This window comes from Artibeus jamaicensis, unplaced genomic scaffold (assembly GCF_021234435.1).
Source record: "Artibeus jamaicensis isolate MK-2021 breed Jamaican fruit bat unplaced genomic scaffold, CSHL_Jam_final contig_797, whole genome shotgun sequence".
NCBI lineage: Eukaryota > Metazoa > Chordata > Mammalia > Chiroptera > Phyllostomidae > Artibeus > Artibeus jamaicensis.
In genome coordinates this window covers 16,418,369-16,445,637 of record NW_026521977.1, presented here as the reverse complement: position 1 = coordinate 16,445,637, position 27,269 = coordinate 16,418,369, and the positions used below count along the sequence as shown (strand labels likewise).

Genomic DNA, 27,269 nt, shown 5'->3' with positions numbered 1-27,269 from the left:
ACACTCTGGGAGTGGAACCCAGCATTTGGGGTTTTAACAAGGAAGCCGTTAGGGTGGTTCTTGTGCATGAGAAAGTTTGGGAGCCGCCAGATTTGAAGTTCTCTAGTCCCGTATAGCTCTATCGATACTGATGATAATTAGTAACAAGAAATGGTTATTGAATGCCCAGAATTGTGAAAGGACTTTATATTTATTATTTCATTTAATCCTCACAATACCCTGTGAGGCAGAAACATAGTATCCCCATTTTTAGTAAGATCTCTAATATCTTTGCTTCTTAAGGATGGGGCCAACTTTTATTATCACTGAATTTCTAACGTGCACAGGATTCATAGTTTCTGTGTGTGTATGTTTTAGTTGGTACTCAATAAGTGTTTAAATAATGAATGAATGAACAAGTGAATTTATGAATAAGATAATAGGAAGGCACAGCTGAAGCCCTAGATGCAAGATGCTCTCTTAAAGTTAGCTAGATGGAAATCTGGGAACAAGCTGGATATTGTCACTGCCTCTTACATCAGTATTAGGAAGGTACCATCAAGTCTGCTTCCCTATAAGGCAGTCTTGGTCACAGCAAAGCCAAACTCTTGATCCTTATTGACTTCAATTTGTAGGCTTCAGCTATGGAAGAATTTAATATGACACTTATTCATTTTCTCTGGAGAGTGACCCTGGGAGAAAAATTATTTTACAGAAATAAACTCATATCTCAAGGGCATAAGCCAAGATGTGAAATGGTATTTCAGGCACATTAATCAGAGTCAGTCCTGGCCTTCCAGAAACCAGAGAGGGTAGTTCCCTGTGAGAGTTAATAGGCACTCCTGCTCCTCATTCCTGGGGTCTTTTCATTGAGTTAGCGGAGTTATTTGGGTTTGTTTCTATCTTCCACCCAGATCTGATCTCTTTGTCAATTAAAGGAAAAAACAGGGTAGTTGGTACTGTGAAGCACTTACTAAACAATATGCAATTAGAACGCACTCTGAGTTCAGCCACATGTTGCACATTATTCAGCATTATTTCAATGTCGCCCTACGTGGGTAAGCCTTTCTTTCTTTAGACCCCTTTTCCTCCGTAACAGTGTTAAACAGTATCACTGACAATCTTTTGTCACAATTGTTGAGTAAGGAAGTTACAGTTACTGTTGTGATTTTTCAGATAAGAAAATTGTGGCACAATGAGGTAAAAGCATCTTGCTCTAGGTCACAGTGGTGATCTGGGGTTCAAATCCATGCAGTCCACACCGATCCAAGGCTTTTAATTATGATTTTAAATAATAACCTGACTAGATTATAATTCAGGACTGTGATCGGGCTGTATTAATAGAAGGTGCAGCCATGTCTCAATATAGGTTAGAAATGCATGAATTTATAAGTTTGACTCTATTACTCTATCCATGTAGCAGAGCTTAAAGATAACTGTACCTGGTAGAATGTTTGGTGTATTCATTCTCTCTGGGCCTCTCCTCTTTTTTACATCATTTTACATATGAGCTCTCATTGACCCAGTTCGGGGTGGCTAATAGTAGATTTGGCTTTACAAGAGTCTTCCCAAGTTTCAAGCCGGGACCCGGATTACCCAGATTACTGGAGAGGTTTACATTTGGGATTGGGAACGAAGCCCAGCTAGAACAAGAGGTGCATTGTTTAGTACACAGCTATAACCACGTACCACGAGCTTGCTAGTTCAGGAGAGTAGAAGTGTACAGTAGGTTTCAGTGGGATGGGACCAAAGTGTCAGCAGGGTCATGCTCCCCTGGAATATGCCCTTGTCTCGTCTTTTCCAGATGCTAGAGGCCATGTGCCTTTTTTGGCTCGTGTCCTCTTTCTCCATCTTTAAAGCCAGAAAGTAGAGTACCTTTAAATCTCTGTTTCTGCCTCTTGACTCCTATAATCATATTCCTTTCTCTGGCCTCTGATCCTCCTGCATCTCTTATGAGGATGTTTGTGATTCCACAGGGCCTATTGGATAGTACAGATAATTCCCCCCCCCCCCCGTCCAGATCCTTAAATGAATCACATTTTATAAAGTCTCTTTTGCAATATAAGAGACATATTCACATGCTCTGTGGACTAGAGCATGGGCATCTTTAGTGGGTCATTAATTTTGTTTACTACAGTTTGCCCTTTGGTTCCCAAAGATATATGTCTTTCCTGCATACAAAATATATTCACCCTATCTCAATACCCCCAGAAGTCTCACTCATTACATCATCAACTCAAAGTAAAAAATCTCATTCTAAACTTATCAGTCCAGAAGTCCCAAATCTCGTCACCAAAATCCCCTACATCCAGTATGGATAGGACTCATGTGGACCTGTGAAACTAGACAGCAAGTTGTGTGCTCTCAAAATATAATGGTGGTACAGGCATAGGATACCAGTTGTAGCCACCCCACTGAAAAAGGAAGGAAATGGAAGGCCTCAGAATGGCGTCCTGTGACCTTGAGGTTTCATTTGCTGGGCCCAGGGTTCCCCACTCTGAGTCATTTTTTTCCTTTTTTTTATGAAGGATAGCGTATGTTTGAGCTGAGTGGTTTTATCATCCTGTTTCCTGCCTGTAGAATTTTGGGAATTCAACAAAGGCTTCGGTATTTCATCCTCTCTCTGTTCCTCTCGGTCTAGGCTGGGAGTGTTTCTGATGGTATGAAATTCTCAAGATCTTTGTGGGTCTCCTGGGTGTGTCTCAGGATTTACTCTGTTAGATAAGAGGATCCTCCACGGATCATTTTTGGATAATGCCTTCTATATTTTGAGCTTTTGCTTAGATGACTAAGGAGATCCAGGAGTCATATGTCTGATCCTTCCCAAGAGTCCCCTGTGTGATTGAATATTCTGATATTTGATCCTTCTGAAGCACTAGCTGAAGGTTGTTCAGCCAAACTATTGGCTTCCTCTCCAGAGCAGGCTTTCCTGACAGTGAATCTTGTAATTTTAGCATCTTTTGCAAACTGGGTATGAAACAGGGTACAGGGCAAGAGGTCCCCAAAGTCCCCACATTGATAGTTTGTGGATGGTGGAAGGGGATGATACAGTGATTAAGACACTTTGCATTACAATGGCAAGTGATAGCTGTGTCTTTCCTGAAGGGAAGCTACCACCTGGGTAAAGGCCCACATGACCTTCAGCATATATAATGCCGAATGTGAAGTCATGCAGGAAGCCCCAGGTCAGCATTTAAAACTAGGGCAGCCAGCCATGATGGGGCAGCCATGCAGTTTGAAAGGGTGTAGAAGGGCTCCCACTGGCCCGTCATGAGGTCTGGTGTGTAATGAGGTACCATGTGGTTTGGAGTAATGAGATGTCATGTGGTTTTGGATTAAATGCTGGAGGAAGAAAGAGGAGACCTGTTGGGAAACTTCCTGGGAGAACATGGCGGCACAACTGATGGAATTGCAGGGACTTACACAGCTAGGCACGGGTTAATGGGAGATGCCTGGGATGCTGAGCTGTGACTGAGAGTGCTGAGCAGTAGACTTCTGTTTTTCTGAAAGATGGCACCTCTGACTGACATATTCTGAAACTGGCCTGGTTTGGCCGAGAGAGGCAGGACTGTGTCTTTTAGGTATTTAAAGGGAATGGGACTTAACAATAGAATTCCACCATTATTCCAAATTCGTATAACTTTTAAATAAATAATTACTTTCCTTTTCACCAAACTCTGGCATTATGAGTCATACTTCTTGGTGGTGGGCAGTCAGACCTTACAGCTGTTCTGGAACAGTGTAGGCTGGGGTTTTGTAATAGGCAGACAGAATTTCCCAAATCATCAAGTCCTAGTTTCTTTTTGTTTAATAATTCTGTCAATGTATCTCTTTCTTCTCACATTTTACTATATGCATTAAGAAAAGAACTAATCTGAACCTTCAATAATTTACTTGTAAATTCTCTCAGCTTAATATCCAAGTTCATTGCTTATAAATTCTGCTTCCTGTATAACTATAGGACACAAACTCACTAAACTTTTTGCCATTATATGACGGGACACATTTTTCTGTAGCACTCAAAGGTCCCTCATGACCTTCTGAGCTCTTTCCAGAGATGTTATATAGCCTATAATGTCTATATTTCTACCAATGCTCTTTTTATAAAGATTTAAATATTCTCCAAGGTGATACAGACTTTCTCTACCAGAGTTCTCACTTCCTTCTGAATCCTCACAGAGTAATGAATACCTATCTCTCTATTAACAGTCTGTTCAAGGCAGTATAGATGTTTTCTATGATTCTGCTCAAAATTCAACCAGCCTCTGCTCGTTTTCCAACCCCAAAGCCACCTCCACATTCTTTAATTATTTGTTGCACCAACATCCCACTAAAAGCTAACAAAATCTGTTAAATCAGAGGAACAGAAGATATATTTTAAGAGGTTTATTGCTGGAAATTGGCTTAAGCCACTGTAAGGACTGGCTAGACAAGTGCAAAACCCATAGAGCCAGCTGTCAGGAAGCGCAGGCTGGAATTCCACTCTGGAACACAGGCTGAGGCTGGTGTCCACAGTTGGAATTTCTTCCCTGGAAACCCTCAGCTCTGCTCTCACAGCCTTTCAACTGATGAAACCAAACCTGCCTGTGCTGTCTTGGATGACCCCATTATTTAAAGCGAACTGATTATGAACTTCAATCACATCTGTGAAATATCTTTGCAGCAACACCTGGATTTGTATTTGAATAACTGCGGGTGGTAGCTTAGGTAAAGTGACACGTAAACCTGATCATCACAATGTGGTATCTAAATTCCCATTTGTCATTGTCCTTTGTTCAAAATACTTCAATGGGTCCTGAGGAGGAGGAACAAATAACTGGACTAAAGTTAAGATGGGAACATTTTCAAGTTTCCCTCATTACAATATCATAAAAACCCCACCATTAGCCTTAAGTAATATACTTAATGTGAATATACCTAAAGCAATTGGAAACAACCTAAGATAATATGTATTTAATGGTTATATTGTATGGAAGGGATGAAACATGTCACGTGCATTCACAGGAAGAGTTAAATATTGGTTAAAGGAGGAAAGGCTTTATTGAGAAAGTAGAACGTGAGCTGAGTAGAAGGAAGCCGACATGACACATGAAGGAAGAGAACAAGCAAGGTATGGAGAAGAAACCATGAGCAGATTGCTCCTTTCCCCTCCTATCTCCAGGATGCTCCGGCCCACGGAGCAATCAACTGGGGCTCGACCACCTACCTAGAACAAATGAGTTGGGGGGACAAGAGGCGCGAAGAATGGCAGCAAGACAAAAGATTCTGATCAAGCTGCAAACTTTATTTTTCCGAACTGGGTATATATATAGGGGGGGAGGGAGAGGAAGGAGATTAGGTTGCTTGCTATTGGCTAGCTTGAGACAAAGAAGGGCCCGCTTATTGATTACTTGGGTGCAACTGGTACTCGTGGACACCTCATGTGCCTGTAGCTGATTGGCTTGGGGAGCGCATGCACACCTCATGTGCCTGTAGCCGATTGGCTTTGTGGAGCGCACAGGTTCCTGTAATCAATGCAGTGTTTTTAGCTAGAAGCCAGGTGTAAGGTTCCCAACACAGGACACTGAGATTGCCTGTGCATGTTGTAGGGAGCACTGACACCTGTGCTGTGGAATTTATATGTGAAGTCACATGTAATAAAGAGTCATGGTGGAAACGTTCTACGAGAATGGTGAATCTGGCGGAAATGGGCAGGGCATGGGAAAGGGCCGAGGTTCCTTTAACTGGATTATGTCATGGGTCAAGCCTGAGACAAACAGAGTGGAGGTGAAATTGCAGAACAGATATGAGTGGCATTTTGAAGTGGGAAACAAAGGGCATGTGGTGGAGTGAACACTGGTGGTAAAGAATAATTGTGAGTGAAAATTGGTGCCTAATGCTTTGTACTGATTTTATGTTACACTGGAATTTTATACTAGTACAATCAGGAGTCCACAAATTCTGCCTTGGTCCATCCAAACATCCTGCTTCTGAGGCCACTAAGGAAGATACATAAAAAGGAGGCAAGAAGAAGTAGACTAATACTATTGTTAGCAGAGAATTCTGCTTGAAATTCCAGTGCAAAATAGCAGTAAGCTGGAGTGAACCATGTGGAAAACTTTGTAAGACACAAGAAGCAGCCTATATATAGCTGAGACCCAAAGCAGGCAACACAGCTTTCTATGTTGATGTCCAGCCTGGGAGGAGATCTCTCACTGATGGCTGGAAAGACCAATTCAGGTGTACCTGGTGCAAGGACAACAGTGCAGGTGGCTCCAGGCATGAATGAAGAGAAAATATTCACAAAGGAGAGAAAGGAGTATTACACGATGCAGCTCAGAACCCTCTGGCCTGGTTAAATAAAGGGGGGAAAGAAATTGCAGCCACAAAGGCAGTAAGCATTACTCCCTTTGAAATTCTATTTCAGACATTGTGGCTACCTAAGTGTCCATGAACTTAGCCAATCCTCTTACACTCTGTGGGTGGAATTTCTTACCTTTTTCCTGGCTCATCCTTAGGAATAAGTAAGGCATTCAAAGTGCCATGAGAACCTTCCTTTTCATTAGAGGATCACTATTTTAAGGCTGGATAATTGGCAGAATAAGGGCACCATTGATTGAGAAAAGGAACAGAGCAGGGAATTTTACTTGGAGTGAGGTGTTGGCATATCAGGCAGTGTCTGTGCACAAGATGATACAGCACACTCAAGTTGAATAATTTGTTGAAGTGAGTGAACAGGGTTTAAAAGAACACGAGAACTATTAATCACTTTTTTCCTGAAAGAAAATGGTTAATGGAACCCAAGAGGTGATTGTCTATGGGAGCAGTCTGAAAAAAGCTATATGGCTCTAGGCCACAATCAACCCTGGTGACTCAGCAGGTAGGGCGCTGGAGGAATACACACTCCGATCTCACTCTTCTCGTTTTGTGGATGTGCCCACTGGCCAATGAGAAAGAAAAGGCCCATTCATGAAGGTCACATAATTCAGCTTATCTGGGCACAAACTGGGCTGGGGAAGGTGAAGCAAAGTTCTGGAGGGGCAACACGGGATAGATTGTGAACTCAACAGTGAGTGACCTAATACTTGGACCTGTGTGGGGAAATCACTCTTAGTTTATAAGAGCAGACTTAGGATAGAGATCTGGAATAAAAATTATGGAATGTTTAGCTGGGAGAAAAGATAGAATATTTACTAAATATCTCTTATGTACTGGGCACAGGGTTAGGCATTTTCATGTTATGTCATTTATTCTTCACAATAACTCTTTAAAAAAGTATCAGCATTCTGAGAGGTTTGCGAGCTCATGGGTCTCAAACTGGCAGCTCAAGGGCTGAGAATCTGTGTTTTTTTTTAGCTTGCATGATGCTTTAAATGTCAGAAGACTTCAGATAAAAATGCAGATTTCTGGCCTCATTGGAAACATCAGAAGATCTGGCATCAGCAAGCTCACATTCCTGTAAACTAGAATTAACTGAGTGGTAACTTTCGTCTTTAGCTGGGACATGGATTTTGGTACCCTCCCACCACTCTTTATTGTGTTGTGACTTCCAGATCAATCGACTGAAACTATCTGCGAGTATTTCAGTTTGCAACCTGGATCTCCCTTTTATTTTGCACGTGAATAAATTAAGGCATGGCAGAATTGGATGACTTCTTCAAAATTTCACAACTAGACAATGCCAAAGTCGGCTCTAGATCTTATGTCTTTGGCCTCTGTGAAATCTATATTGGATTACTATAAATTTTACAGTAATAAAGGAAATGTGGAGCTGGCTTAAAAACACACAAACACAACACCAGAACAAAACAGAGCCCAAAAATTAACCCACACATAGATGGTCAACTAATTTTCAATGTCGTTGCCAAGGCAATTTGATAGGAAGAGGAAAATTAATGTCTGCTTTTACCTTTTCATTATATGTACAAATTAACCCAAGGTGGATCATGAAATATAAAAGCTGAAGTTGTAAAGCTTCTAGAGGAAGACATAGGCGCATGTCTTTGTGACTTGTCAAAGGCATAACTTTCTTGGCGAGGACACAAAATGAACCAACAACAAAATAAAATATTTGAGAGAATGGTTGTACTTCTTATATGGGATAGTGAGTTCTTATATAACCCTCTCAAAGAGAGGGTCAGGAATGCTTAGTATGGGAAAGAAAACAGACACTGAAGAAAATAGAGATATTGAAAAATAAAAGGTATGTGCAAAAATATGGCAAGAGGTTTGGATACTTTGAATCTTTTCCAAGTCTCTAATAACAACCTATTTAATTTGGTCTATAAGGTTTATTTGGAAACTTATTAAAATCCTCTTCTTGTAGTAGGCTCCAGTAAACTAATGCTTCAAATTGCTTAAGCTGTTTCTTTTTGAAAATTTGAGCTCCCTCAGACTCTCTGTTTAATTTTCTGTGTAAGGCATGCCCTGAAAGTTAATATTTTTCTCCCCAGTCTGAGTCATACTGGGGTTTCTGGCCCTCTCTGTCAGACTCTGTTAAGGCAATAGCTCCACCCAGTTTTGGTTTAAGAAAACCCTATTATAGGGGACTGTTCTGCATGGTGTGGGAAATGTACCCCAGCCCTGACTCAGAAAGGCTCGTGGGGAGCGAGGTCTGACATATAGAACCCACACTCACAGATAGGTTCTCCGGTGGGGAATCAGGTCTGCATTATACCTATCAGGCTGCTATGAGACTTGCTTTTGCTAAAACTCTTTCACTGTGGATTAAGGCACAAAATATTTACTGCATATCTCTAAAGTAACTTCCTAAAATCTGTGCTAAACTTCCCAAGTATGGAGTGTAACCAGTTCAACCACTTTTCCCCTTGATCTGCAACATCCTTCTCTCTGAAGTAATTAGCAACATTTTTTCCTTTGTTACCTGTGAAAGGTAATCACCCACAGGGAAACTGTGCATAGTAAGTAAATGAGGACCATCCTCAATGTAATGTACCCAGAAAAGCAATAAAAGCCTGTCCAGGCAGGGATCAGAGCCCTCTCTCTCACTTAGAGAGTGGCCATACTGTCCCTTTTTCTCCACAGGACTTCAGTAGTCCATGTGCATTTGTTTGTCACAGCCACAACACACAGACCCTGTGGGCCAGGGTCCACATCACCCTATGTTTATGATGTGACAGACCCTGGGCTCAAACACACCCATAATCTTTTCTCCTGACTGGATCAGTTTGTGAGGTGCAAAAAGGTGAATGTAAAGTTAAATGAGATCTTTTTTTTTTTTTAATTTCCCCACACCACTTGGACAGCAGGTCTCTTCATAGGCATAATCAGACATTTGGTTTCATAATAAAGTTTTCTACCTTACCACCTAATATATTCATTTCAGTGCATTTTTGTATTCTTGATTCCTTTGTGGCTGGCATTCATTTTTCTGAGTTGTATACAAAGTTAAGAGTAGAGTTCTTCTTTTTGGTACTCTGCGTCTCAAGGAGTATATTAATGAAACCTTCTTCTTTGTTCTGTTGTTTCCAGAATATACTGATATTTTTCAATAGAACAAATCTATTCCCACTTATCAGTCATCTTCTGTTTTCTTAATATCATCTCTTGTTCTGATCCTGAATTTGCTTTTATGCTCCTCTACTTCTTAGATGTTATCACTTCTGTGTTTATTATGCCCTGAAGATTAGCAGACATTTGAAACTGGGCAGCAAGAAGATGACCATCATCTAACCTCCTTTTCAATTTCATTTCCCTTTTAAATTATTTCTCTGGAGATGAAATTAGCAACCTTAGTTTCATAAAGAAACTGGAATAGCCAAATGGGAGTTCAGCTTCTTGGGGAAAAAATATATAGGAAGACAGAAGAGGATACTTGGCAAATGCTGCCCATACAACCTCCTGCCCAGCTCACCTGATATTATCACAAAGTGGATGAAAGCCATGGTCATGTAAAACATGTCTTCTGGTGAAGAACTTAGAAGGGGCACCACCAGCTGTGTGATATCAGCCTTGTCACACTGTAAGATAGGTTAAAGAAAAAATAAACTGTATAAGCAGGGCCTATCAGTCCAAAACAGTAACTTTAATATGTGTGAACTTTCTATGAGGTGGGCTTCTGTGTCTGTTGAAGCTAGTGTCTTCTATTTGAACCCTTCTATAGAGCTGCCATTACTATTTGAAGTCACAGCACAGCTTAGATGTCACAGAAAATACAGAAGACAGAAAGAGTTTAGGTAACTATTTTGCATACAAGGGAGATGAACCAACAAATATAGCTTGCTACTCATTCGCAGGACTTCGCCAGGTACTATCCTTTCTCATCAGAATCCTGCTGGTTTCCACCCTGGCCAGTGTGGCTCAGTTGATTGGAGCATTGTCCTGTAAACTGAAAGATTGTGGGTTTGATTCCTGATCAGGTCACATGCCTAGGTTGTGGGTTCAGTTCCTGGTCAGGGGTCATGTATGAAAGGAAACCGATCGATGTTTCTCTCTGACACTGATATTTCTCTCTCACCTTCTCTTCTCTCTAAAAAAAAGTCAATATGCATGTTTTTGGGTGAGGATAAAAAATATGTATTTGGGGAAAAAAAAGAATCCTATTGGTTTCCCTGAGACACATCTTGGTGTTCTCTAGTTTTGGTAAGATAATAGACTAGGCTTTTATTTTTTTAAAAATTATACAAAAGTATTAAAGTGTAAATAGCATATATGGACAATTTAGAAAACATTAAATGATTAATTAGCAAAAATATTATCAATGAATTTTTAGCAAGTCCTGGGCTGTGTGATACCAGGCCCTTTAGACATGTTTTGCCATTTAGTCATGGCAACTTCTCTGTGGTTTGGCATTATCCTTGTTTTACAGATGGGCTAAGAAAATCAGTGAGACCTACCACTGGTCAACCGAAGCTCACGTTCTTTTTTGCTCTTGCTGGGCCTCCTCATGTCTTGTTGGTCCAAGAGTAAGTGAATAATATCTTGACCTGAGCCAAGTTCAATTCTGAGGAGGAAGGACAGTTGGATAAGTGAAATTGACTTCCCAGGAGTTGCAGAGGATGCATTTAACCTCTCCTGACACAGGATGACAGAAGGGAAGTTTGGGGAGATGAATGTCCAGCCATCATGCAGGAAAACCTGGGGATGGGGTGAGGAGAAGTGTTGGGAACTGCTCTGCCTGGTTTCAGGAGTTGTAACTGCCCCCCATGGCTAAGGCTGAGAGAGTGACCTCCAGAATGCTAGCCACCAAGGAGACAAAAGCTTGTCTCTGAAGCAGCACTGCTTCTGCTTCATCCCCTGCCCCCAAGGCTTGGTCAGTTAGTCAGAGATGGGGTAAGACCCCTCAGAGGAGGGGCAACCTAAGCCAGACATGATCACTTGGGAGGCCATCATGGGAGGACTGAGGGGGCTGCAAGAAAGAGGGAGTGATGGACCCTCGTCCTCCAGCTATTCTGACGTAGCCTGGGTCCCCGTGTCCTTTGGGAGAAGTGCTTCCTGGCTCTAATCCACTTAAGCCTGAAAACCTATGATGGGGGAGGTGGTGCAGCCCCTTGCCAGTTAGAGGGGGATCCGGGGTGATAGGGCACAAGAAAAAATTCCTAAAAGTCCTGTGAAGCCTGTTTTGCTAAGAGTGCTTTCATTTATATGATAAGGGTCCAAGCAGGAAATGAGGACGTCTCTCAAAGTTTCTGCAACCCCCTTTCCTGACAGGCACTGACTCAGACTAAGCCCTCATATTTCTTTGAAAAGTTGTCTACTGTTTGATCCTTTCCACCTGTATTCCTGTGTATTACAACCCAATAAAAGCCGTTGAGGAAGTTGAGGAAGGGGCTCCTGGCCTTTCTCCTCTGAGAGATTGGCCACCTCTCCTCCCCAACCAGATCATGTCTTGGTAGTTTAACTTTCATCTGTGGTGAACAAGGGGACTTGCTGGCAAAGCTGCCCCCACAGAGAGGTAAGACCCTGAGTTGGGGGGCCATTACTCTGATTCCAGTGTGATTCCACAGGGGTCTCAGCTAAGCATGTTATCACCTTACGCAGTTTTCACTTTCTCTTTAGAAGTCAGTGCAGTTTTCACAAGAATAATATTGTTCTGAGACAAAAGATTTTGAATCTACTTTGACTCCAGTCCCCCCACCCCTCAGTATGTTCTTTGGTCTCAGGGTGACTGCAGGTGAAATGCAGTCCTATAGCTACTTAAAAAAATTTCTTGATCCCAGTCATTCTTTAAGTCTTTTCATTTCACTAATTAGAACACAGGAGACTTCTTTTTTAGCATAAACTTAGTCCCCCAGTCCTTAACCTGATATGCCTTTTGCATTTTGGTGTGCAGATGTTTGGGGACTGCTAAAGAAGGTTATTTCTTATCTGGCTCAGACCTGGTATTTATTCTCCCTTGGAAATTGTAAAGCAACTGAGCTCCTTTCATGGGGCAGCTGGCAGTCCTTTTGCCAACCCCAGCCACACTCTTCCTGGCATTGCTGTATTGTATGTACCAGTTACCTCTGGGAGCTCAGGGCTACAGCAGGTTGACAGCATTGCCTCCTTATTTCTCCCCTTCCCAGGCTATAATTCAGGAGACCCATTTACCTGTAGAAAATGGTGGGTCATTTGTTAGCTGTCAGCCTGAAGCTATGCTTCTTCTGTCTGAGTCCATTGGTGCTCATTATTTACTGTTCTGTTTAGCTGTGTGTTGTGTGGAAGCTTTGAGATGTTGCCGAGAATCAGCCAAGTCTTAACAAAATGTAGAAGAGAGCAGATCCCACACAGCTGTTTCCCAGCCTCACATTAGTGAGAGCCCACTAGCCCAAACTTCTGTGTCTTGGGGGAAATATAAATATTAAGTTGAAAATGTCATAAAATTGGTCAAGTATAAAGTTCCAGTCAGACTCTTTGTCCTCCATATAGCTTCCTTTTTATACCATCATAATTGCTAATGTTTTATTGAGGTGCAATCAGATACATTAAAGCAACGATCAGGGAAATTTGAAGAAGAAAACATCCTTTTGAAATGGATTTGGAAAAGCAAAGTGCAGTCATTGTATTTTTTTTCCCTTCATTTGGTGCTTAGGAGCTGAGAAAGCTATAAAACTCTATTCTTTGCAAGTAGCCTTCTTCTGGTTCATGGATTGGTTGCCTTCCCACATGACTTCCCTCTGGCATCCTTTTAGGGTCCCCTTAAAACAGGGAAATAGGGACAATACCCTAATTTATCAACTCCTATAGACGCTGAAAAAATTTCCTGTTTGACAGTTTCTTGTCGGTGATTAGATTATGAACTAAGTGAAGTTAGCTCCCTCTAGAGGTGGCCACTTGCATATGTTGTTGAGCACCCCCTGAGTGAGTTGAGGATTCGAAGCTACCAGAATTGGAGCCTCTAAAGGCAGTCTTCATTCCCAACTCCTTTGGTGGATCGCATGTGGATGTCTGATGGGCATGGATTAAAAAAACTAGTCAGGAGATGTAAAGTCCAAAGAAAAGTAAGGCTGCTAAGCACAGTCAGCCCATTGCAACAGTGAAGGAAAAAATACCACTTGGTCTTCGTCAGATTCAGGGTCAGATTTTCCCTCCTCTGTCAATGTCTCCACAGGCAAAATTTACCCCAGGGGTAGGAATTAAGTAGAAGCTTTTGGAAAACAGGTTCATTGAGTCTTCATGAGGATGGGCTTTAGTTATAATTTGTGGTTTGTGCTTATTCTACCACAATGATCTAGATGTGCAAATGCAGGCACAAGCAGATGAGCATGGTAATATATATGACTGTCTGATGTGGACAAACAGGCTGATTCTTTCTTTCCTGAAAAGAGAAATTCAGATCCCCAACATGCCCAGCTCCATCTACTCAAGCAATTGTAATGGCTCTCAGCATCAATTTCTGACTAACTCAGTATCAGTCATCATTCTGGGTCTGTTCCCTTCCAAATAAAAACTTTTGAGAAGACCCAATAAAATGAGTGCAGTAAGGAAAAGTAGAATGTTTGAGAAGAAAACACTGAGGATCTGGCCCATGCCCTGGAAAATGAACAAAGTAATCAAGTGCTTATTAGACACTTGGAGTATTTCTTGTTTTCACATCTGTGTGAGTAGGCACCTGGTCTTGGTGTCAGAGTCATGTTATTCTTATGAAAGTTCTTCTATTTGTTTGCTTTAAAATATAGTTGTTTTTTGTATCAGTAGAAGGAACTGCAGTGAGGTTAGGTTATAGACAGAAAGACCCCCTCCACCAGGTGGCTCATTTGGTCTTCACCTGGCCTCCAAAGACCCATGGCCGCCTTCCTGGTAACTGACTATCTACTGGGCCTCCAGCAAGTATAGAAAATAGGTGTCACCTTGTTTTTTTGACCCTCATTGGCTGGAGGTGACTGTCCCATATGATATTGGTAGAACAATTCTGAAGCTACATCCAGGCTCAGAGGGAATAATTTCTATCACTGATATGAAATGCCTGTCGTAGGCATAAGTGGAGTTCATTAAGCCTTGGTGCCTAGTATTTACCATCCTACAACGTCTTGTCCTTTTTGGAAGTGACCTCTAGCGCACGCTACATCTGGTTTCACATCCAGATTCTCTGCTCAGTTTATCTCCTGAGCTTACTGGGACCACCCCTCACTCCCAGAGTAGTATTAACAGCTGCCCCTAGACAGTACTTACTATGTATCAGGCATTGTTCTAAGCATTTTGTACAACTTTACTCCTCACTATAAGCCTGTGAGTTTTTTTTAATTACCTCTATTTTACTGGTGAGGAAATTGAGGCACATAGGCTAAGAAAATTGTCTGAGGTCACAACTGATAAGGGGAAGCCTCAGAATGTAAACCCAGGCGGTATGGATCTAGAGTCCCCCATGCCGCCACCACTCTGTACGCCTCTCTAATTGTGCAGTCGGTATTTGCATCTTTCCAGGGGCTCTATCCCCTTGTAGGAATGAAAGGCCCGACCTATTGTAATAACAGTCTCTCTCTCTACTTTCTCCCTCCTTCCCTTTTCTTTCTAGAGAGAAGCAAAAGGATAAAAACTGCAAGACATCTCAATAATTGATTTCATTTTTTTCCTACTAGAATTCCATTAACACTGCTCTCTAAGGCTTATGTTTTTCAGATTCTAAATTACATAATAGCTAATTTATAAGTTATATGAGTATGAAAGAGGAAATGGTGTAGGAAGGGTGGACTCAGAATTCTGGGAAGAGAGAGGTGAGAAGAAAAGAGGAGTAAGATAGAAAGGCAGAGTTAAGGCACAGTGATTGGGAAAATAGTGAAATATTAGCATTTCTAGAATTAGAAAATTTAGGCCATAGAATAAATTCAGCAGTCAAGTGTTTTATGTCTACTGTATATCAGGAATAAAGCTGGGCATTGAAGATAAAAAGGTGACTAAGGCACAGTCCCTTTATCTATTTATGTTTATCATGAGGAAATAAATATATGGTAGCAAACCAAACTTAATGAGTCAGCTTCCTGGTCCTGGCTTATCACTGTCCCCTGCCCACTCTTCCCCTAGGGGACAAGTGACTTTTCAATTTAGAACTGCATGTGTGTGACTTAGACTCTTCAAGTGTCTGTCTGCCTGGAAAGAGTATGTGTTCTGATCTGTGTCTGGGCCATGAATAGATTTACTGGCAGAAGCCCTGCCTCTGCACTGGACATATAGTTGCTCAGACTATGTCTTTTTTATGGTAATAATACTACCTTCTGTGTGAGGTTTATTTTTTTCATTTTTATTGTTTTTAATTTTTCATTTTATATTTATTTTGCCATTTTCATTGATGGTGATGAAAAAAAAAAGGTCTTCATAATCACCCAATCCTTCTCACCAGCTGCATCAAGCAACTACCATCTGCCTGGGTCACAGTTGGCCTAGTACCCAAGCTATATCATGCCCTTTCCTTATTCAGCCAAGTCAACCAGCCATTTCAATTGTTCCATACAAAACCAAAGTCCATACGCCACATTTTCAGTCCCGATTTTGGCATAATCCATAATGTATATTACAAAGTAGATGTGAAAATACTTATAATACCTCAAGAGTCAATGTTGACAATTGTGTGTACAGTAACATATCAAGGAATGTATACACCATGAAATCAAACTTCCTACATGCTAAGAAAGCCTGGTTTTCATCCCTCTCATTGGGTATAATATTCATCCTTCAGAACTTCATCAGGTTCCCAGCACCCCACAGCCAGGCCCCCCTGTCCAAGCTTGTTGTACCAAGTGTTGTTGGAGGTGCTACTTTGGTACATTTAGTCACCTGGTTTCATTGCATTTAAAAGTGATGTGGGGCTATAGTTTCCTTTCAGGCTGAACAATCCCTTTCACAAATGCTTCAAAAAAGAATAAATACCTAGAAATAACCTAACCAAGAATGTAAAACACCTGTACTCAGAAAATTATAACACACTGAAGAAAGAAATTGAAGAAGACACTAATAAGTAGAAGTGCATACCATGTTCTTGGGAAGAATTAATATCATTAAGATGTCCGTACTACCCAAACAATCTATAGATTCAACACAATTCTTATTAAGATACCAGTGATGTATTTCATAGAACTAGGACAAATATTTTTAAAATTTACATGGAACCACAAAAGGCCTGCATAGAAACAGAAATCCTGAGAAAGAAGAACAAAGTTGGAGGAATCATGCTACTTAATATCAAGCTATACTACAAAGCCATAGTAATCAAAACAGTCTGGTACTAGCATAAAAACAGACACATAGATGAATGGAACAGAATAGAGAGCCCAGAAATAAATTCACTCCTGTATAGAAAATTGATATTCAACAAAGGAAGCAAGTATATACATGGGCTAAAGATAGTTTATTCAATAAATGATGTTGGGGAAATTGGACAGATATGTACAGAAAACTGAAAGTAGACCATCTTTTTATACCATACACAAAAATAAATTCAAAATGTATATCAAAGACTTAAATATTAGACACCTAACCATAAACATCATAGAACACATAGGCAGCAAAATCTGGGACGTTGCTCATAGCAATATTTTATTGGATATATTTCCCCGGGCAAGGGAAACAAAAGAAAAAATAAACAAATGGGACTACATCAAACTAAAACGTTTTTGCACAGCAAAGGGAATCATCAACAATCCAAAATTTATAAAGTCCTTACAAAACTCAACACCAAAAAATACAAAGAACCCAGTTAAAAAATGGGCAAAGTACCTGAATAAACACTTCTCCAAGAGCATACAGGTGGCCAGTAGACATATGAAAAGATGCTCAATGTTACTAATCATCAGAGAAATGCAAATTAAAACTACAATGAGATATACACCTGTCAGTATGGCTTCATCAATAAATCAACAAACAACAAGTGCTGGTGAGGATGTGGAAAAAAGGAACCCTTTTGCACTGTTGATGGGAATGGAGTTACCTCAAAAAATTAAAAATGGAGCCCTGGCTGGTGAGGCTCAGTAGATTGAGCACTGGACTGCAAACCAAAGGGTAACCAGTTTGATTGCCAGTCAGGGCACATGCCTGAGTTATGGGCTAGGTCCCTACTAGGGGATATGTGAGAGGCAACCACACATTGATGTTTCTCTCCCCTTCCTTTCCCCCTCCCTTCCCTTCTCTCTAAAACTAACTAAATAAAATCTTTTAAAGAAATTAAAAATGGATCTAGTGATCCATTTTGACCCAGTGATCTCACTTCTGGTAATATATCTGAAGGAAACTGCAATACTTAATTTGAAATAACATAAGCACTCCTATGTTCATTGTAGCATTATTTACAATCACCAAGATATAGAAGCAGCCCAAGTGTCCACCAGCAGATGAGTAAATAAAATAACCATGGGACATTTATACAATGGAATACTACTTGGCTGTGAAAAAGAAGAAAACTTTTACCCTCTGTAACAGCATGGATGGACCTGGAGAACATTATGCTAAGTGAAATAGGCCAGTCAGAGAAAGACAAATAACATGTGATTTCACCCATGTGTGGAATCTAATGAAAAAACCAAACTTGTAGGAAAAATAGAGACAGGCTTATAGATAGAGAGCAAGATGACAACTAAGGAGTGGGGGATGTTAGGGGGTGGAGGGATTGAGCAAAAGGGAAAAAGACTGATGGGTATGGACAATAGGGTGGTAATGGTGGTGGGGAGAGGTGTATACAGGGACTAAATGGTTATGAAAAAATACAAAAAAAATTATTTTAAAGTTGTGCTGAAACCATCAGTTAATAACCACTCAGGGTCTTTAAGTTGTTCATACTATCCACAGCCTTCTCATTGTACAACGTTGCACTCAGTATTCTCAAATGCTCAGGCTGGAACTGGAGAAGAAAATGAATTAGATTCTGATTCCATCCATATACATTGCCCATGTATTTAATTTTTTGTCTTCTGAATCTGTTTTCCAAAGTTATGGTTACCTCTTCTGCTCCCATCTCCTTCAAATACCCACGTTCATTCTGGCAGAGGGTCTTCAAATTAAGTTGGCATATTCAAACCCTTCCCTCCTCTTTTGCACAATTTTATCTTGAGGACCAGCACAATGGTGAATGTGTCACAAGTCCTGCCCTTGGGGAGTTTGCCCTCTGGTAATGTAGACAAGAAAAGACACTGTGCCATCTAGAACTACATCAAGGAGTGCGGTGGAGTAAAATAGGGAGGGCACTGCCCGCTGGCGTTGACGCCCAAAATGTTTCTTGAATGACAAATGGGCTTACAAAGAGAAGACAAGTCACTGAGGAAAGCTATGACTGCCCTTCCCTATTCCGTGAAATATTCTGGTTCCCATTCTCCGGGTGTTACCCTAATTCAGCGAACACTCACCCTCGGAGATTTGTCAGCTAAAACCTCAGTTTCCAGGGTGTTGACAAGATACTAAAAACAGTGAAACTGGTGCTAGAGATTTTTTTTTAAGTTTTCCACAACATTTCAGATGAACTTCTGGTACTGTTAATAGTGATTGCCAATGACTCCATTAATCACAACTGTTACTCGCTTTTCCTTGGCAGTGAGGACATTTCTGGGACAAGGTGGGGTAAATTTCTTCTGCTCATTTTTATGATGTAGGAGTTGAGGGGCTGCTGAGGTTCCCTAAAACCCCAGGAGCATTATGTGAACTGTGCAGGCTTCAGGATGTCCAAGAAATTGTCCTCTGTGAGTTCGATAGAATTGAAAGTCAGGAATAGGCATATAGATGGTATCTAACAATTAGCTTTATTACTATTTAAAGTTGGATGGGAACATGTAGCTTATGTGTATGTGGCAATAATGTTTTATTAATACTGTGCCTAAGAAGTAACCTTATCCATCTGAAGAGTTATTTCCCCCAAACAGATCAGTAATTTCAGCAGCTCCAAAGTCCAACTATTAGGAAATTGAGCCCTCATTCCCAATTTTATTCACTTACGGCCTTAAACGTACATTGTTTGGTTGCACATTTTTGAAACCTTTTCCATCCTTTTGATGATGACAGTATCATCAGATACTATCTCAGTCTTCCCACTTTTAATGGCCAGTATTTGAGGAGTGCATGCAATATGTAAACCTATGCTAAGCACAGTGCTCATTAGGTACTAGTCCTCATATTGTGCTGTTACTGTTAATGAATTTTACAGAGTAGGAAAGTAAAGCTCTGAGAGACTAAGAGTTCATTCAAGGAGACAAAATTATCAAGGAGCTGAGCTAGATGTAAACCTATATCTATTTGACTCAGAATTTCTATTTCTACGCACCAAATTATGCCACTTGACCACATGCCAGCACTTAGCCTGGTTAGTTTATCTTACTGCTCTTACTTTTCCATAACTACAGCCTGGGGTAGCCAAAGAGATGGAAAAGCAATGATAGTGTCTGTTGTGCTAAGGATTTGGGCCAAACACTTGGCATTATCAGCATTTTTACATCTTGCCAATCTCTCTCTTATAAAATGATATCTTATTGTGGCTTTAATTTGCATTTCTCTGGTTGCTAATGAATATTTCTCAGTATGTTTATTGGCTACTGTTTAGCTACCAGTTAGCTACTAATGATCAGGAAGCTCTTGGAAGCCAAGTATTGAAGATAGCAGAGCCTGCTGTAACCTGGGGTGCCAAACTGCTGAGTTCAAGAACGCCTTTCCAAGCACACACTAGAATTGACAACATGTGAGAAATTTACTGCTTTTGTGTTGTGCTACCTTGACTTCAAGATTTAGGAGTTAAAGTAGTAGCTAATTTTCTTAGAGGATACTGATCTTTTCCAAATTATATGAAGTAAAGCTATCTTAGTTTGGAACATGTGGCTTGTGTGTATGGAAATAGTGGTCTTATTATTATTCAACCTAAAAAGTTACCTTATCTACTCAGTCATGGTCAGAGCTGGAAAACTATAGGTGTAGTTCAGAGGGGTTGGGCCTTCCCCAGTAAACCTCCATGGCCCAGAGTATAGATCAGAATGCATTTTTTTTCGAGCAGACAAATGACAAGATCCTGGAAGGGGCTAATGCACACATAATACATTTCCAAATTGAAAAGTCATTCCTCCCTGTAGGGGAACAGCGGTGAGTGCACACAATGAAGCAGGACCTGGAGTATAACTGATAGAGATCTCGCTTTTTGGAATATAAAACCTCAAAAGGAGTCCCCATCATGAGTCACGAGGCTTGCCAGATACCATTGTGATTGTGAAGATTCAATACTTGACCAAGTGTTGTAGCCAGTGGGAATTTGGCTTCTCGTTTGAAGTAGTCCTTGATTAACTCTTTATTATCCTTCAGCCTGAAAAGAGAGGAAAAATGTTGATGGGCTACAGGATAGGGCTGGGTGTTTGGAATGTGAAGGAAGAGGCCTGAACAATGGGATAAGATCCTGCTTAGCAAGCACTTGTGTGAAGGGAAATTACCTGAAAATACAAGGTACCTTTACATTAATGGATTTTTAGGGGAATCTGAGCCTATGCCATGATTTTAATTCAATTGAATTTTCCACTAAATAACTATTTGTGAAGTTATCTAAAGCATTTAAAGATCGACACAGAAAGGAAGGTAAAAAGGTATTATTTCTGAGAGCAGGACATTATTAAACTTCTCATTAACGACAATAGTACAAGAGTATGGGCTTGAGCCCTGATGGTATAGCTCAGTGGATTGAGTGCTAACCTGCAAACCAGAAAGTAGAGGGTTTGATTCCCAGTCAGGGCACATGCCTGGGTTGCAGGCCAGGTCCCCAGTAGGGGGCGTGTGAGAGGCAACCATGCATCGATGTTTCTCTCCCTCTCACTCTCCTATTTTCCTTCTCTCTAAAAATAAATAAATAACTATTTTAAAAAAGAGTATGGGCTTGAAGCCACACTTAACTGGGTTCAGCTCCCAATTTCGTCACTTACTAGTTGTTTGACCTGGGGAAAGCTACTTAATTTCTGCCAGTCACAGTTTTCACAACCGTAAGATGAGAATAACATGGTATGTACCTCATTCAATTATTGTAACACTTAAATGAGGTTAAAAAGTGCAGTGTAATCAGCACATTGTAAGAACTTAATAAGTCGTGGGTAACATTACTTTCAGTCACGGCTCAGCTCAAACGAGATCATATATGTGAAAAATGCTTTGTATCTATAAATAACCTGGCTCTGTGTGCCAGGAACACTTTTCTCTGCCTCTATAAAAGCCCATTCACTCTTTTACATAGTTTTCAGATTGGCCTTGCTGTCCCAGCCAGTGGGGCCTGAGACTCTGATGCGGACTGTGGTTCAAAGGGAGGGAACAGGTCTTAGCAGGCTTTTGCTGTGGGGCAGAGCCCACAGGGACCATTGAGCACATCTTGGGGAGAGGAGGAGAAAGGAGCGAAAATAGGCACTAGAACTAATGAGACTCTATAATTTGTTGCATTCCAGAGTGATATGGCATTGCCTTTGAAATGGCCCAAATGAGTCTATAGAGATTTTTTGAGCCGTCAATGAAAAGAGCTTGGATCTCTAATTTTGGGTGTGAACAGAAAGGGAGCTTCACTACACACACACTTTTTGCTACTTGTTTTCCTCTAATACCACCTATTTAAACATAGATGCCCAGTGTCTAGCCAGGGCCTGGACTGGGGCCATCATTATAAAGATTATGCCTTATTCTATCCTTAGCATCCAGCCCAATGTCAAGAAAATGGTGAGTCAATAAGACATGCTAATTGAATGCATTGATTTAAACCTATAAGAGGTTATGTGTTCACTTTGGTTGGACCTATTGTTTCTTAAATGCTTCTAGAGCAGCCCTGGATTGCCAGAGTAGAGGCAACAGAAAAAACAAAAGGCCATAGGAACCTGCCATTTTAGCAATCAAATGACTGAGGATAGGTCCATGCCATGGTGAGAAAAAAAGCCATTCTAAAATTGAACCAGCTACCATTCAAGAGAGTGAGCTGTAAACAGGAACTGGAAGCCGTGTGGCCATCCGAGAGCAATGCAGCACAGGGGCACCTGCACTAGGTCAGCACTGGACCATATCATCATCCCAGTGCCTGGCTACAGCAGAACTACTTGTGGATGGGTTATTTATTTATTATCCTCACCTGAGGACATTCTAAAAATTGTTTTTAGAGAAAGAAGAGAAGTGTGGAGAGAGAGAGAGAGAGAGAGAAACATCAATGTGACAGAGAAGAATCTATTGGTTGCTTTCTGTATGTGCCCCAACTGGGGATCAAATCTGCAACTGAGGTATGTGCCCTGACCAGTGATCAATCCAAAACTGCTTGGTGTATTGGATGGCACTCCAGCTAACTAAGCCGCATTGGCCAGGGCTGGACAGGATTTTTATAAAGCTTATTCCTGGGCCCTTTACCCAGAAATTTTTATTTAATACAACTGTTTTGGATCAATGCCTCTGTAATTCTTACTGAATTAACATGCAATAAGGGCACTCATTTAAGTGAAATTTTATTGATGAGTTTTGACATGTATGCACACATACACTCATAATAATCAAAACAGAGCATTTATGTACCTCTAAAAATTTCCCTTGGACTCGTTGTGGTCAGTTTTTTCCCTCCCAGTTCTAAGCTCTGCTGATCTGTTTCTCGTTACTGTAAATGAGTTTTGCCTGCTCTAGAATTTGAAATGAGGCATCTATAGTATGAACCCTTATGTGTCTGGCCTCTTTCCTTCAGCATATTTTTTAAGTTCATCCATATTTCCAGATGTATCAGTAGTCTGTGATTTGTATTGGTGCACAGTATTCTATTTTAAGCTATTCCACACTTTATTCACTCATTGATGGTATATATGTTGTTTTTTAAAATTTTTATTTATTTATTATTTTTAGACAGGGGGGAAGGGAAGGAGAAAGAGAAACATCAATGTGTGATTGTCTCTTGAGCGCCCCCTCCTGGGGACCTGACCCAGTGCCCAGGCATGTGCCCTGACTGGGAATCAAACCAGTGACCTTTTGGTTCACAGACTGGTGCTCAATCCACTGAGCCACACCAGCCAGGGCTGTTGTCTTAACTTTTGTCTATTATGACTAAAACTTCTGTGGATGTGTATATACAAGTCTTTGGGTGGACATTTTCATTTCACATGGTTAAATACCTAGGAGTAGAATTGTTGCACTGTATGGTAAGATCTATTGAACATTTGAAATTGTCAAATTGTTTTCCAAAGTAGCTGTACCAGTGTGTGATTCCTGCCAACAATGTGTAGCAATTCCAGTTGCTCCACATTCTTTCCAGCCCTGGCTTTGGCAGTCTTTTTAATTTTATATATTCAATTAAGTGTGTAGAGGAGTTTTATTGTGTTTTTAACTTTTCCCTTATGACTAAAGGTGTTGAACATCTTTTTATGCTTATAGACACTTCTATATCTTCTTTCCTGATGTTCACTCTTTTGCCCATTTTTAATTGAGTTATCTTCTTGTTAAGTTTTAAGAGTTCTTTATCTATTGGAATATAAATCCTTTGTTAGAAGTACCATATTTTGCCATGTATAATGCACATGTTTTGCCCAAGTTTTGAATGGGAAAATAAGGATGCACATTATTCACAGGTAGTATTAATTCTGCATCTATAGAAATGTTTTTAATTCTTTTATTTATGCTCATGTGTTAAAAGTGTAACTCTAGAAAGCAATAACAATATCTGTATGCAAAATAATACCCTGGAATATCATATAGGTTATGTTTCTAAATACAAATAAAAAATTGAATTAAAAAATTAAAATGAAAGATTTTTTTCCCTGAAAGTTTGGGAAAAAAACATGGGTGCATGTTAAACCTAGCAAAATATTTTATTCCTGTCAGTGTCTTGCCTTTTAAATTTTCTTATTGGTGTCAGTTATGGGTGGACTCAAGTTTTCCCAAAATTCATATATTGACTTTAACTTCTAATACCTCAGAATATGACAGGATTTAGGAATATGGTCTTTAAAGGGGTGATTAAATTAAAATGAGGACATTAGGGTGGATTCTAATGTAATCTGACTGGTATCCTTATCAAAAGAGAAAATTTGGACATGTAAGGAGATGTCAGGGGCTCATGAGCACACGAAAGACCACAGGAGGCTGCAGACAGAAGGTGGCCATCTGCAAGCTAAAGGGAGAAGTCTCAGAAGATAACAAACCTGTCAACAACTTGATCTTGGCCTTCTAGCCTCCAAAACAGTGGGAAAACAGGCTTATTCTTTAAGCCACAGGCTGTGGTATTTTGCTGTAGTTGTCCTAGTAAACTAATACAGTGTCTTTCAAAGAATAATGTTTTTGTAAATGTTGACAAACTCCAATTCATTACTTTTTTCTCTATGGTTTGTGTTTCTTGTGCCCTAGCTGAGAAATCTCTTCCTACCTTAAAACTGCAATGTTTTTTTTCTTGTGTTGTTTTCTAAAAGTTTCATAACTTTAGCTTTCACATTTTAGGTCACATTTTTGATGTATATGGTATGAGGTAAAGTTAGAATTCATTTTCATTTCAAATGGATATCCAGTTGTTCCAGCACCTTTGTTGCAAAGACTACCCTTTTCCTATTCACTAGTTCCATTGATCTATACCCAAGTGTGTGTTTTTAATCAATTCCATATTTAATTCTAATGCACATCCAAGTTTTAAAACCCTTTGGATGAACGGTCTTTAAGAAGTCTAACTCTTTCATTTGATGAGAGTTCTGTCAACCAATTACCCGCCTCTATGAATCAACAATAGAAAGGAACTGATCAAGTAGATGATCTCCAAAAATCTCAGTCTTTGTCCTCTTCCTTGGCACTTGAAGTCACCCAGAACTCGAAAGAGGATTGGAATAAAAGAGATTCACGTGGTCATCAAGAAACATATATAAAGGGCACATGGACAAAGCCAAGGGGGGTAAGATTGAAGTGGGGGGATGGGGATGGGCGGAGCAGTGCGGAGTGGGGTGGGGGTGGAAATGGAGACAACTGTACTTGAACAACAATTACGGCCTCCCATCCAAGTACTAACCAGGCCCGACAAACAACAATTAAAAAAAAAAGATTCTCATGGAAAGAAATGTTGCCTAATTATTCAAAGTCAAATTGGGAGCACTCTTTCTCAGAAGCATCTGTTAAATGGCATTAGCATTCATTCATAAGCATCTGTTAAATTTTGTTGCTATGTGAATACAAGCTAAAATGGATATTACTTAGGCATAGTAAGATTTTCTTCCATTTAATATAAAAGGAGGAACAAAATGTGTCCTGGGGAGAGAGTCAGATGAACAGAGGAGGTGAAAGTCCTGGCTTAATGGTTACCATAGAGTATACTTTTTTGGAGACTTATTTATTTTTAGAGAGAGGGAGAAAGAAGGGTAACCTCTCACACACCCACAACTGGGGATCTGGCCCACAACCCAGGCATACCCCCTGACCAGGTATCAAACCTGTGACCTTCTGTGTGGCAGGCTAGTACTCAATCCATTGAGCCACACCAGCCAAGACAAGTATACCCTTAGTGAGTACAGTGTCCCCAGTGCCTAGTACAGTACCCAACACATATTTGATGCTGGTTGGTTGAAGGATTGTGCTAAGGAAACAGAGTAAAGGGGTTTAGAAAATTCGTAACAGAATCAGGGTAGTAAGGCACCCTATCAATCACATGGATGTTTGAAGGGTAACAATTTAATTATGTAATTAGATGCAACATCATTAGAGTCAGAAGAATCTAGGTTAAAATCCTGGCTCTATTTACCAATGGTGACCTTGGGAAGGGTATTTAACTTCTCTAAGCATTAGTACCCTCTTCTATGAACATTGGGTTAATGAACACCATTCAGTGTTGTGAACATTAAGAGACTTAAGAATTATCCACTTAATGTTTCTCTTTCAAACTGTAAATTCTACTCCTTAAGGGTAAGGACTATGTCTTGTTCATGACCTTATTTTAGAGCATAAAGAAATGCTAGACACTTACTCTATAAATAGTTGCTGAATGAGTGAAAGCATATAACATTACTACTACTGTGTTTTGCATGTAACAAACCCATAGTTAATAATAGCCCATGATTACATTTATTTTTATTTTTATTCCATCTCAAGAAGGTTGAGGTTACAGTCAGCTAATGCCTCATTGATGACAGCAGCTATCTTTTATAGAAAACAATTCCTCATTGATGGCAGCACTATGTTTTATAAAAAAGGTATCTTTTATAAAAGCAAACATTCCAATTGGGCTGGCATAGTTAATATAGGTACAATTTCTTAATGTTCCAGCCCTTCATGGATATTCATAGGGTTATAGGCTGTCACTATGTCAAATGCAGTTTTTATGCTGATAATTGGAATGGTGAATTATTGGTTCAAATGGCATTTTTTTCCAACAGTCTTCCACGGATGGCTGAACATTTGATGAATGCATTTCAAGTAGAATCAACACCACATCTTTGTTGTCTTCATTATGAAATGTACACAAAGGCAGACATCAAAGCTTTTTTTTCCCTAATGTAGGTGCTGCTCTGGTTTTCACAGTCATTAATAAAATTTAGAGGAAACAGCCCGCTCCAGAAGGCTAGTTGGAAAGAAGCCTGCGTGTGATTAATAGCTGATGGATTCTGTAGCCTTGACAGGTGTTTAGACAGTCTTGGCTTTGACTTTGTAATTATTTATTAGCTATTAAGTAATCAGACCAGAGGTAGAGTCCACAGGCTTTGCAAATTCAGTTTACTCTCACCTGATGGTGTAAAACAGAGTTAATGTGTGTGTCTTCTTTGACAAGGGAGACACACATTTTCAGAGACATCAAACGATTGGCATTCTTTCATGGATGATGAGGGCACTGACTGTTGGAGTGGGGGGGATGGGGTAGGGAAGAGCAATGGGGGTAAAGGTGGGATGACTGTAACTGAACAACAATAAAATATTTTTGAAAAAAAAGTTGAGGATCAGCAATTCAAAGAGGACCAAAA

General features: G+C 40.3%; 1 protein-coding gene and 1 long non-coding RNA gene across 2 annotated transcripts in view; one reads left to right on the top strand and one right to left on the bottom strand.

Moving 5' to 3' along the window:
- Positions 1-27,269, top strand: part of KCNA4 (potassium voltage-gated channel subfamily A member 4) — a 300,918-nt gene that overhangs the window by 198,331 nt on the left and 75,318 nt on the right. The gene's annotated exons all lie outside the window — the stretch shown is intronic.
- On the bottom strand, positions 5,243-5,526 carry LOC128628537 (uncharacterized). Its single transcript, XR_008392958.1, has 2 exons — positions 5,440-5,526; positions 5,243-5,396 (listed from the first exon to the last, which is right to left on the bottom strand). It is a non-coding gene; the product is annotated as an uncharacterized LOC128628537 (long non-coding RNA).